Genomic DNA, 12,935 nt, shown 5'->3' with positions numbered 1-12,935 from the left:
CCTTCAACACCTGCTTCCTTTGGGATTGGAATTATTATGTTCTTCTTGAAGTCTGAGGGTATTTCGCCTGTCTCATACATCTTGCTCACCGAATGGTAGAGTTTTGTCAGGACTGGCTCTCCCAAGACCGTCAGTAGTTCTAATGGAATGTTGTCTACTCCCGGGTCCTTGTTTCGACTCAGGTCTTTCAGTGCTCTGTCAAACTCTTCACGCAGTATCGTATATCCCATTTCATCTTCATCTACATCCTCTTCCATTTCCATAATATTGTCCTCAAGTACATCGCCCTTGTATAGACCCTCTATATATTTCTTCCACCTTTCAGATCTCCTTTCTTTGCTTAGAACTGGGTTTCCATCTGAGCTCTTGATATTCATACAAGTGGTTCTCTTTTCTCCAAAGGTCTCTTCAATTTTCCTGTAGGCAGTATTTATCTTAACCCTAGTGAGATAAGCCTCTACATCCATATATTTGTCCTCTAGCCATGCCTGCTTAGCCATTTTGCACTTCCTGTCGATCTCATTTTTGAGACGTTTGTATTCCTTTTTGCCTGCTTCATTTACTGCATTTTTATATTTTCTCCTTTCATTAATTAAATTCAATATTTATTCTGTTAGCCAAGGATTTCTACTAGCCCTTGCCTTTTTACCTACTTAATCCTCTGCTGCCTTCATTACTTCATCCCTCAGAGCTACCCATTCCTCTTCTACTGTATTTCTTTTCTCCATTCCTGTCAATTGTTCCATTATGCTGAAACTCTGTACAACCTCTAGTTCTTTCAGTTTATCCAGGGCCCATCTCCTTAAATTCCCACCTTTTTGCAGTTTCTTCAGTTTTAATCTACAGGTCATAACCAATAGATTGTGGTCAGAGTCCACATCTGCCCCTGGAAATGTCTTACAATTTAAAACCTGGTTCCTAAATCTCTGTATTACCATTATATAATCTATCTGATAACCTTCTAGTATCTCCAGGATTCTTCCATGTATACAACCCTCTTTTATGATTCTTGAACCAAGTGTTAGCTATGATTAAGTTATGCTCTGTGCGAAATTCTACCAGACGGTTTCCTCTTTCATTTCTCTCCCCCAGTCCCTATTCACCGCCGGCCGAAGTGACCGCGCGGTTCTGGCGCTGCAGTCTGGCACCGCGAGACCGCTCCGGTCGCAGGTTCGAATCCTGCCTCGGGCATGGATGTGTGTGATGTCCTTAGGTTAGGTAGGTTTAACTAGTTCTAAGTTCTAGGGGACTAATGACCTCAGCAGTTGAGTCCCATAGTGCTCAGAGCCATTTGAACCATTTGAACCCTATTCACCCACTATGTTTCCCTCTCTCCCTTTTCCTACTCTCGAATTCCAGTCACTCATGACTATTAAATTTTCGTCTCCCTTCACTACCTGAATAATTTCTTTTATCTCATCATACATTTCATCAATTTCTTCATCATCTACAGAGCTAGTTGGCATATAAACTTGAACTACCGTAGTAGGCATGGGCTTCGTGCCTATCTTGGCCACAATAATGCGTTCACTATGCTGTTTGTAGTAGCTTACCCGCACTCCTATTTTTTTATTCATTATTAAACCTTCTCCTGCATTACCCCTATTTGATTTTGTATTTATAATCCTGTATTCACCTGACCAAATGTCTTGTTCCTCCTGCCACCGTACTTCAGTAATTCTCGCTATATCTAACTTTAACCTATCCATCTCCCTTTTTAAATTTTCTAACCCACATGCCCGATTAAGGGATCTAACATTCCACACTCCGATCCGTAGAACACCCGTTTTCTTTCCCCTGAGAATGACGTCCTCTTGAGTAGTCCCCTCCCGGAGATCCGAATGGGGGACGATTTTACCTCCGGAATATTTTACCCAAGAAGACGCCATCATCATTTAACCATACAGTAAAGCTGCATGCCCTCGGGAAAAATTACGGCTGTAGTTTCCCCCTTGCTTTCACCCGTTCGCAGCACCAGCACAGCAAGGCCGTTTTGGTTAGTGTTACAAGGTCAGATTAGTCAAACATCCACTGTTGCCCCTGCAACTACTGAAAAGGCTGCTGCCCCTCTTCAGGAACCACACGTTTGTCTGACCTCTCAACAGATATTCCTCCGTTGTGGTTGCACCTACGGTACAGCCATCTGTATCGCTGAGGCACGCAAGCCTCTCTACCAACGGCAAGGTCAATGGTTCATAGGGGTAGGAATACATACGTAACGTTTCGCATTCGTAGCATTGTGCCACGCGGGGTAGCCGCGCGGTCTGGGGCGCCTGGTCACGGTCCGCGGGACTCCCCCCGTCGGTCGGAGGTTCAAGTCCTCCCTCGGGCATGGGAGTGTGTGTTGTCCTTAGCGTAAGTTACTTTAGATTATGTTGTGTGTAAACTTAGGGACCGAGGACCTCCGTAGTTTGGTCCCATATGACTTACCACAAGTTTCCAGTTTCCGTAGCATTGATTTCGGCTGAGAAAAAGAAAAATGCGGTGCATTACTTTCTGGGCAACCCTCGTATACTAGTTGTTACTGACTAAGTCTTTGCCGGTTTATCTGGTTTGGTGCATGCTTCAGTTTAACACAGAGCGGTTTTATGGTTTTTAAAATGTTGTAGAGGGGAAAATATCCGTGTCAGTAACAATTCCTCACTTCCATTTAGAATCGCGCGTGCTAGGACCATACCCTAATTTTTGCAAACAAGACTGTTTTTAGTTCAAATATTCTACATACGGTTCCCCTACCAGATGGCCTAATGAAGTGTAAGATATTTATAAATTGTAAAAGATGGCCAAGTACGTGAAAAAATGTTATAAAACTGGAATTTCCAGTGTAAATGATTCTCTGTAATTTCGTATTTAGATCAGTTATTTTAAGAGATAGCTTTCCACAGAAGGTAAATATTTCAGCTATTAATACCTCTGTATAGGAGAACTATACCAATAGCAGACTTTTGTTCGTGACTGGACTCCACAGCGAAAACAACTAATGTTGTACATTCGGCTGAATGTGAGAAGAAATTAATTCAGTACACAGTAAAGATGTTTCGAGGGGTGAATTGTTTTAAAGCGAATTGATTACTGAGAAATAAGTGCTTCACGATGTCGGTGGTGAGCAGAGAAAATTTAATGTGTTCCCAGTGAAGCAAAATTAGTGCAGTGGAGATTAACATTACTGAATAGGCAGAACTCAGTTCACTGGAAAAAAAAAATTACCCATTGCTGGAAATAGCACACTGGCTTCATTGGCGCTCTGTTGATGTCGTAGCACCAGGTAGCCATGTGAACTGTTGCTGCTGAAGTAAGTCATGGCAGTGAAGTGGAATGCCTATGCCAGTCTTTGAACAGCACCAGCGGAGCAAGATGGGTTGACGTAAATATGTGACAAATGACAAAAAGATGCAATTGAAGTTTATTGATAGGCTGATGCGTCAACGGGACTTTCCATTGTGTCTGCGAGGTAATGAGGTCCCCCTCGCAGATATGTAACATGGCGTAAGAACGTAAAATTATCCTAACTGACCAATGACACTAGACCTCAAAACCAACAGGAATTTTACATATAGGAAGAGAAGCTCGATGTTCATCAGTTTGTGAACGAATACTACGAAAGGAACTGCACGCAATTGATTTCTGCATTCGGTTGCCCCCGAAAGGCTCTAACATTCTGCGTGGTGTCTGTTTGCTCTATATCGTGTCTCCCTACCACTTTCGCACAACGACGCTCTGAGCGTGTTTTTTAGGGAATTGACTAGTTTGAATCTGGGACTTGTTGCTGGTAAGGAGACGTCAGACCGCACATGACATGTAGAATTCAGAAGAGTTCAGTGAGATTAGCGATGATATAACCAAATATCTAATGATTTCAGCGTCAGCTCCACTGCACTCCCTGTGAAAGAATCTTAATACTAACTAAATGTAGTGGAAGGGGCTCAAGGCTTTCCTATTTTTAGTTAGCTGGTAAAATAACGTCGAAAAAGCAGGTAAGTTTACCATTGGAAATTTTATTCTACTCACAAAACATTGTTTATAAATTGCACTATTGATAAAAGGAAATGTTTTAATACAGGATGGTAAAAACCAACTGCGTTCAACAAAAATGTGAACGAATATTCCCTGAATGGGTTTCCAAGTTCTACAATGGATTGAAGGATGATCTATGCCATATCACATCTATAATCTAGGTTTAAATTAAGTTTCACAAAAGAGAAAACTATCAAAATGGTCTACAGTGACCCTCAATTATCTTTAATTACTTATCTAACTTTTCGTAAATTAAAGTGGCTGATGTGGCTTCTCAATAACTATATAACAGAAAAATCATCGCATTTCAGATTTTTACTTCAAGTGGCAAATGTGAACCTCATGAGCTTTAATTGGCGATCGACACTAGTATTACGCAAAAAGGGGGTGTAACAGATGAGACTTCTGCAGTTCTGAATGAAGCTTTATGCGCTGTTATGCGGCATCGCGTGCGTTCATTACCTTGTCGGTGTTCGTCAGGGGGCGGCGGGCAGCACAGCTCCACTCACCTCGCCGTCTCGGAAGCAACTCCCTCCTAACTTCTCCTTACCACAATTTACCGATGTTGGTTTAAAGAAACTATCTGGCTGTGTTTTCATCTGACCAATCAGGGTCTCAATGTTAACCTTAAGCTCCGCCTACAAAAATTCCAATGAGAAACGTTATACTTTTCGTGGTGGTGCAATGTTTTTAAAGTTTGCAACGTAACAGAGACGCGAAAAAGTCTCACGCTAAAACATGCAGCTGGTGTGGTTGTTTTAGCGTTATCGTAAGATCTATACTGTTTTTCTGGAGGGCTCTATCTTTTAACATGGGCTGGGGGGGTGGTCCTGACGTAACGAGACACGAAAAAGTCTCACGCTAAATCATGTGTTATCGTAAGATCTATACTGTTCTTCTGGAGGGCTCTACCTTGAACATGGGCTGGGGGGTGGTCCTGACGTAACAGAGACGCGAAAAAGTCTCACGCTAAAACTTGCAGCTGGGGTGGACCTAGTGGTTAGCTGGCAACGTAGGTGTTCGTCCCTTATCGTAGGGCCTTCAGCTTAACATGGTTCTGCTCTCAGCTTCTGTTCTCGTGTCTCCCCTCGCAACTGCGTCTGTCTCACGGGTGGAAGGTATGTCATGCATTTAGGCATTCTTGTGTTAGTCTGTGGTATTCCATTTGCTCACTCGTTACTCATATTACTTTGGTTAATTTAATGTCACGATTTGTTCGGAGCTATGTAACATTCTACTGGATTTGCTTATCATGTCAGGGTTTTCATGGAAGGTGTTGGATTTGCCTGACACCTTACATATCACCACCCTTCGAACTTAATTTTTGCACTGAATTTAGGCAATGATTGAATCGTTGTCTAAGTCAGTCAAAAATTATTCCTTTATCTAAATTCTGTTGCCTACTTTTGAGCCACATTATTCTGGTTCTATGGTAGTTTGTATTACTAATTTATATTTTTATATTCTTCCACATTATTCCCAAAAATGACAAGAGAAGAATATTTTTATGCTATTATTAATTTTTAATTATTTTCTTCCTTTATTTAATTGTGAAGTTTGTTTTTTAAGAAGTTTGTTATCGAAAGTGAGGAGTCTTTCACATCGATTTTCTTAGAAATATTGTTTTTATAGTAATTAAGTAAAATCTATTCCTAACACATTTTCTAAATATCATGTACAAGCAAAATGGTTTGGTTTCTAGACACTCATTTCAAAATTGTTACAGAAATATTGTTTTTATAGTAATTAAGTAAAATCTATTCCTAACACATTTTCTAAATATCATGTACAAGTAAAATGTTTTGGTTTCTAGACACTCATTTCAGCATTGTTACACTAACAAATAAGAATTATTTCCAAGAATTGCTTTGACAAAGAAATATACATACACAAGTATTGAGATATTATCCTAACAAATGGTAGAAATAGTAAAGAAAAGGGAAAACATCCAACAAGATAATTTTTTAGTCTTTGTTTTTATAAACAGAAAATAAGTAAAACATAGTTATTCTTTTATTTTTATGAGGAGAAAATAAGTGGCATATAGTTTTAGTGTTTATTATGCCTTACTTTTGTTCTTTATATAGTGTCCATGTCAGAACTAATGACTTATTTTTATCCATAGTCTATTTTTTTCTTAAGTCCATAGTCAATGACTGTTATTTTGCAGTTTATTAGCTGTCTGATGTGCTTAACTTATTTAGTTTTTCACACATTTCTTTTGCACAATTCCTACATCACATAATTTGATTTCACACATTCACACAATCCTATGAATGTTTAAACATGAGGTTGGTGAATGTTTTTGCACGAAGGTGATAGACTTGAGCGAGATGCATGTGGGCAAGTATTTGATGTACAGCTTCGTTTGTCGTTCCTTGTTGGCTTTGCAAGTGTGTGTTGCTGTTGTGGAGGTCCCATAATGGAATGGAGCTGTGAGTGCAGAATCTCGTGGTTTACTGGCTTTGTATGCGTGAAAGTCATCGTTATGTGTCGCTGAAAGCGGTCGTTTTTCGTTGTAATACTTCTCAGGCGACTAGTTTACAATAGGCTAGGGATTTGGGAAGGTACCTCGTCTATTCTTCACCCATCTTCTTTCTTGGTCTCAATCTTGCAAATCTTCAACTTCTGTTCTTCCTGCTTTTTCTCTGCTTCTTACTTACTTCTTGGTTCTTCTCTGGGCAGGATATGGAAATATTTATTGATAACTAGTTGCTTAGAAGTTCTCCTCCTAGTAACAGTTTGATAAATGGTTTGGACATTTTCTTCAGTTTTGTGCATCAGTGTACTGTTTAATAGCAGTAGTGTGACTTTTACACATATATATATATTTTTTTTTTGCCAGTGGTGGCTTGCCCAAGCCGTCTTCTCGACAGGCCGTTTTTTGCTCGCTCGTCCATGTCGGGGCGTTCGGAGACCCTTCCGGCATTTGGCATCCCGTCACGTCTCTGCAGGGCTCCGCCACTGTGTGGCTCTGTGTTCCGTCCCAGCAGGTTTCTGCCTAGCAGGCAGATTTATTGCCCACTTTCGATACAAGTGCCTTCTTTTGGTCTCGCTGTCCTTTCCTTTCTCTCGACACTTCTGCCTTGTAGGAATCGTGTCTTGCTAATTACGTCCTTTTCTCTTTTGATACTTCTCTCGTTGCAACTAGTGGGTCATTGCATCTTGTCCTTGCTGGAGTTTTTACAATGGTTCGTACAAAAAGTTTTACTTGTACTCATCTAACATATGTCCAGTACCTACATTGTTTTACACCTTCTTAAAAAGCTTTACAAATTTCGGCGCCCTTTCCATGTTACAATTCTAAGATATTTTGAGTCTTAACTTCTAAAAGAATCCTCAAATTCGTTTTTTATTTTTTGTGTAGTGTTATGGTGTATAGCATTTTAGTATTTCATGCTGTTAGACTATCTACACTTTATCAAATGGTTCAAATGGCTCTGAGCACTATGGGACTTAACATCTTTGGTCATCAGTCCCCTAGAACTTATAACTACTTAAACCTAACTAACCTAAAGACATCACACACATCCATGCCCGAGACAGGATTCAAACCTGCGACCGTAGCAGGCCCGCGGTTCCAGACTGCAGCGCCTACCGCGGCCGGCTATGCTTTATCCCTTCACCTTAATCTATGGTACTATTGGTGTTATTATTGAAACTACTTTCTTTTTCCCACCTTCCTCTCTCTTCATTCTTCTTTCTCCTGACGATCTTATCTGCAACATAATCTTGAAATATTGTGCTGATTATTTACCAGTAATAAAATTAATCTTCAAATTTGTACTGAAAGTGTTTAATGCTGCCAGTCTTAGGTAAAAATACCTCTGCTTTATCTCGTAAAATACCCTCTAATTCTCTTTTACTGTGTTCCGAAATACCTTGAACTTCTTCCAATTTTTCGTCGATTTCTTTATGGACTTCTAACATGAGTTGAGGCGATTCCCCCTTTTGTGCATACCATTCTAATTCTTCATCCTCTTTATCTGGCGTCATTCTTAATTGTTTGTTTATAACCGGTATTTCTTCTAATTTTATCTTTTGCTCAAAGAGATGTGTGATATTCCCGAATGTTAGGCTACCTTTCCCCATATCTATTATTGCTCGTCTCTCATTTAAAAAATCTGCACCTATAATCAAATCTACAGTTAGTTTAGGTATCTTTTGACCTTGGCACGAAAGAGTTAACCTTGTTTGTCTCGTAACTTCCGCAGCATTGTTTCTAATAGGACCTCTTACTCTAATCTTACGTGTTTTCAGAGCTGGCAATTCCTCATTGACATTACACTGCATGAATAAATTTTGTGAGATCGCAGTCAGTTCACTTCCGCTATCAATTACAATATTGACTGGGATATGCTTTACCACGGCCTTCACAATTGGTTGAATTTGAAAGGTTTGGTTCTGTTCTTCTTCTTCTTGCATCAACGAATCCTCCACTGAATCATACATGTCTTTTTAGGAATTTCCCTTGTGAATTCGAACTTTCTGTAGGATAAGCTTCGACTGCTACTTCTCTCTCTTTTATTTCCTCTTCTCTATTTCTTCCTTCATTTACGCTTTCTTCAACATCCTCTACTTTTTCCTCACCCTCTTCTATCTTCTCCTTCTTCGTCGCTACTTCCACATAATCGCATCTAAATGCTCTAATTATTGCTTCATAACTCCCTTCATTATATACGTTGGATTGTGTGCCCACTCGTAACTTATTTTCAACTTCTGTCGACTGCGCATTATCCTCATTGAATTCGCTTTCCCTGGTTTCCGTCTTAAACAGCTCTGCAATACTCATTACTTCGTCCTTTCCTCCCACATTCGTTGTGCATGCCTCTGGTAATTCATCTTCCTCGTCAGTATTCTCCCAATTAATTTCGTCACAACACGATATTGTTATTTTCTTGTCTTCGTTTTCATCTGGTCCCTGTGGATTTGTTTCTTCCTTCTTCTCTTCTCGTGATAAGATTTTTACTTCTCTGTTCAAGGTGCTGCAATTGTCCTGGGTCGGTGCGTCATTCTCTTTGGCATGGGCGCTTAGCTGCCAATTCGAACGTTTATCGGGGTTTGGTGGTCTTTCCTCCACCTCTTCTATCTGTATTGTCTTTTCTTGTTCAGCTTGTTGATAGTGGTTTCTTTGTTGATAATTTGGCGATCTATTGGCTCTCCAGTACCCGTTCCGGTTGTCGTTATTCCTTCTGTAATAGTTGTTGCCGTTCCTGGGTGAATTATAGTTATTGCCATATTCTCTTCAAGATCCATAACCGGTTCTTTGTTGAAATCTATTGTCGTTTCTTGGTGCGAAGTTATCACATGGTTCGTAATTATTGTTTCTTCGTACTGTGTCTTGTGGATTCCACTGCTTTTTGCTTTCGTTTTCACGTGCGCTTCGTCTTTTTCTTGCGTCATCTTCGAAAATATGAACTCTAGTTCCCTTAGAATACCTTTAAATGCTTCGACGTCATTGCCTCCGCGACGTACTAATGATTGCTGGTATTTCAATGGTAACTTCATCGCGCATAATTTAATCAACGCTCCGTCACTGTATGGTACATCTAAGCATTGATTCTTCTTTGCCATTAATACGAAAAATTTCACGGGACTCTTCTCTCCTGAATTTTCAAAATATGGGTTCTGTAATAATTCGTACTTCACTTTGTTCTGTGCTTCGCTGGACCAATGTCGTGAGAGAAACTTCTCTCTGAAATCTTCGTACGATCGGCATGTCGCTGCAACATTCTGCATGGTTTCTGCGACTGTTCCTGACATGTGTGCACATATAAAGTCTAATTTGTGTGCTAGCGTCCAGTGTTCTCGTAATCCTACTCGGAATTGATCAATAAAAGTTCGTGGATGTAATGAGTTTCCTTCTCGAAAGTGTTGAAATTTTCTAACTGTGAGGAAATGATCGTTGTCGTACTGCGTCATAGTTCCATATGAAATTCGCGATTCTTCGCCACTTTTGTTTCTGATCATTTCTCCCGTCGTTCTTTCCGGTTGTGGTAGATCCATTGGATATTGTCCACTGTAACTTTCGCCTACCCTTGCGTAGTACCGTTGGAGTGGTATACAATAATTTTCTTCCATCGGTCGTGAACGTGTAGCTGAATGCATTGCACTGTATTCTTCGCGACCTGGCTTTCCATTGTCAGGTATTGGTTCGGTATCTTGTCTGGCTAACCTTGCTGCTTCATTGCACGATCCAAACTGTCTTGAATCATACATTTGTGGTTCCGCATGTGTTTGTGATGACGTTTGTTTATCAAGAATTTCGAAACGTGTTTGTTGCTGTGCAGGCTGTCTGATTTCACGTATGTTACTTTCCGCCTGTGATTGGAATCGCAAATGCGTAATATCTTCGTTAATTGCTTGTTTTTCCGGTGCTGTTACGGATACGGATGTGGTTTCAGACTCTGTGCTTGTTCGATCCTATTTAGTACGCTCTTCAATGGTTTGCAACAACTCTGTTCGCAATTTCTGAAATTGTCGCTTCGTTTGCGCTTCTATTTTGACTATGCGGTTATCATATTTTTTCAGCGCTGCTTTTGTGATATGTTTGTGTAACACACTGTTTTCAACAATTTCACGCGCTGTACCCGCTGCTCGTCTAGTAATTACGTTTATCTGTTTCTCTAGTTTCTTGACTTCTCCCTGGGTGTTGTTACGTCATGTTTTGATCTTGTCCTTAGTGTCATTACGCAATGTTTGTACGTCCGCTTGTACCTTTTCAATGTCTGCTCTCAATTGATTGTGACCTGTTATTAAGTTTCCTATCACTTCTCGAGATTCTTTTGCCTCGTCTTCAATATGACTTAGGTGTAGCTGAATTTTTTTGTTTATTCTTTAATCGCACGCATATGTCTCGTGGTTTCTGCATTTTGTTTTGTCATTTCTGCATTCTGAATTTTAATTTGGTTCGCAATTTCTTTATTTTGTCTTGTCATGGTTTCCGTCACTAATTGTAATAATTCTGCCAGATTGGTGGGTCCTATAGCGTTTTCTTCCGACGTCCTACGCTCTGTGTTTTCGTCCAATTGTTGGTTTGCAACCGATTGCATTGAACTGTGCTGTGACACGTTTCTGCTCGAATTCCTTGAACTCTGTGGTGAGGGAGCTATGATTACTTGTACTATGGGTTCTACGTATTCAAGACGCAAGTTAGAATCCTCATCGACTGTCTCTCTACTTTCCTGCTCCTCTGTCGCATTTTGACTTACGTTTTCTATGCCATGACGTACATGATCCTCGTTATGGTGCGTTATATGTCCTATTTCTCGCGATACTGCATCGTCTGTTGTACTGTCCTCTATTCTCTGTCCATTTTCATGCTGGGTCTCTACCTCAATTCGGTCAAGGTCTCGATCTGCCATTGCTAATCCTTCCGAATCCCTTATTTCCTGTTTTAAAAGCAATTCACGCGCCCTACTTCGCGTCAACATGCGCTCATACGATCTCACGCGTTTCATAAACTTTTTGCACACACGACTTGACAATCAATTCACTTACTTGTTGGGTCAGAACCAACTTGTCAACGATGTATCCGCCACCTGTGCGCTTGCATTGGAGAGAAAACTTAATTCTAACAATATTAAAATTCATAACTTAATTATGCTATTGTCTCTGCCAGAATGTCTATCTATTGAATACTTTCTTACTATCTATCGCTGCAGCTACTGTTTTCGACTATTTATAACGTTCAACAAAATTTTTTTTTTATTACGAAAATTTTTCAACAGGATATTTTTCTGACCTAGTTAGGCATGTAGTCGACCTTCAATCATGGTATTTTACCATCCTGGCAGGGTCGCTATTTTCTAACATTCTGCGTGGTGTCTGTTTGTTCTATATCGTGTCTCCCTACCACTTTCGCACAACGACGCTCTGAGCGTGTTTTTTAGGGAATTGACTAGTTTGAATCTGGGACTTGTTGCTGGTAAGGAGACGTCAGACCGCACATGACATGTAGAATTCAGTAGAGTTCAGTGAGATTAGCGATGATATAACCAAATATTTAATGATTTCAGCGTCAGCTCCACTGCACTCCCTGTGAAAGAATCTTAATACTAACTAAATGTAGTGGAAGGGGCTCAAGGCTTTCCTATTTTTAGTTAGCTGGTAAAATAACGTCGAAAAAGCAGGTAAGTTTACCATTGGAAATTTTATTCTACTCACAAAACATTGTTTATAAATTGCACTATTGATAAGAGGAAATGTTTTAATACATGATGGTAAAAACCAACTGCGTTCAGCAAAAATGTAAACGAATATTCCCTGAATGGGTTTCCAAGTTCTACAATGGATCGAAGGATGACCTATGCCATATCACATCTATAATCTAGGTTTAAATTAAGTTTCACAAAAGAGAAAACTATCAAAATGGTCTACAGTGACCCTCAATTATCTTCAATTACTTATCTAACTTGTAAATTAAAGTGGCTGATGTGGCTTCTCAATAACTACTGTATATAACAGAAAAATCATCGCGTTTCAGATTTTTACTTCAAGTGTCAAATGTGAACATCATGAGCTTTAATTGGCGATCGACACTAGTATTACGCAAAAAGGGGGTGTAATAGATGATACTTCTGCAGTTCTGAGTGAAGCTTTATGCGCTGTTATGCGGCATCGCGTGCGTTCATTACCTTGTCGGTGTTCGTCAGGGGGCGGCGGGCAGCACAGCTCCACTCACCTCGCTGTCTCGGAAGCAACTCCCTCCTAACTTCTCCTTACCACAATTTACCGAAGTTGATTTAAAGAAACTATCTGGCTGTGTTTTCATCTGACCAATCAGGGTCTCAATGTTAACCTTAAGCTCCGCCTACAAAAATTCTGTCTATCCAATGAGAAACGTTATACTTTTCGTGGTGGTGCAATGTTTTTAACGTAACAATGTTTGCAACGTAACAGAGACGCGAAAATGCCTCACG

The sequence above is a fragment of the Schistocerca serialis genome, chromosome 9, assembly GCF_023864345.2.
Source record: "Schistocerca serialis cubense isolate TAMUIC-IGC-003099 chromosome 9, iqSchSeri2.2, whole genome shotgun sequence".
NCBI lineage: Eukaryota > Metazoa > Arthropoda > Insecta > Orthoptera > Acrididae > Schistocerca > Schistocerca serialis.
Note: the sequence above shows the minus strand (reverse complement) of the source record.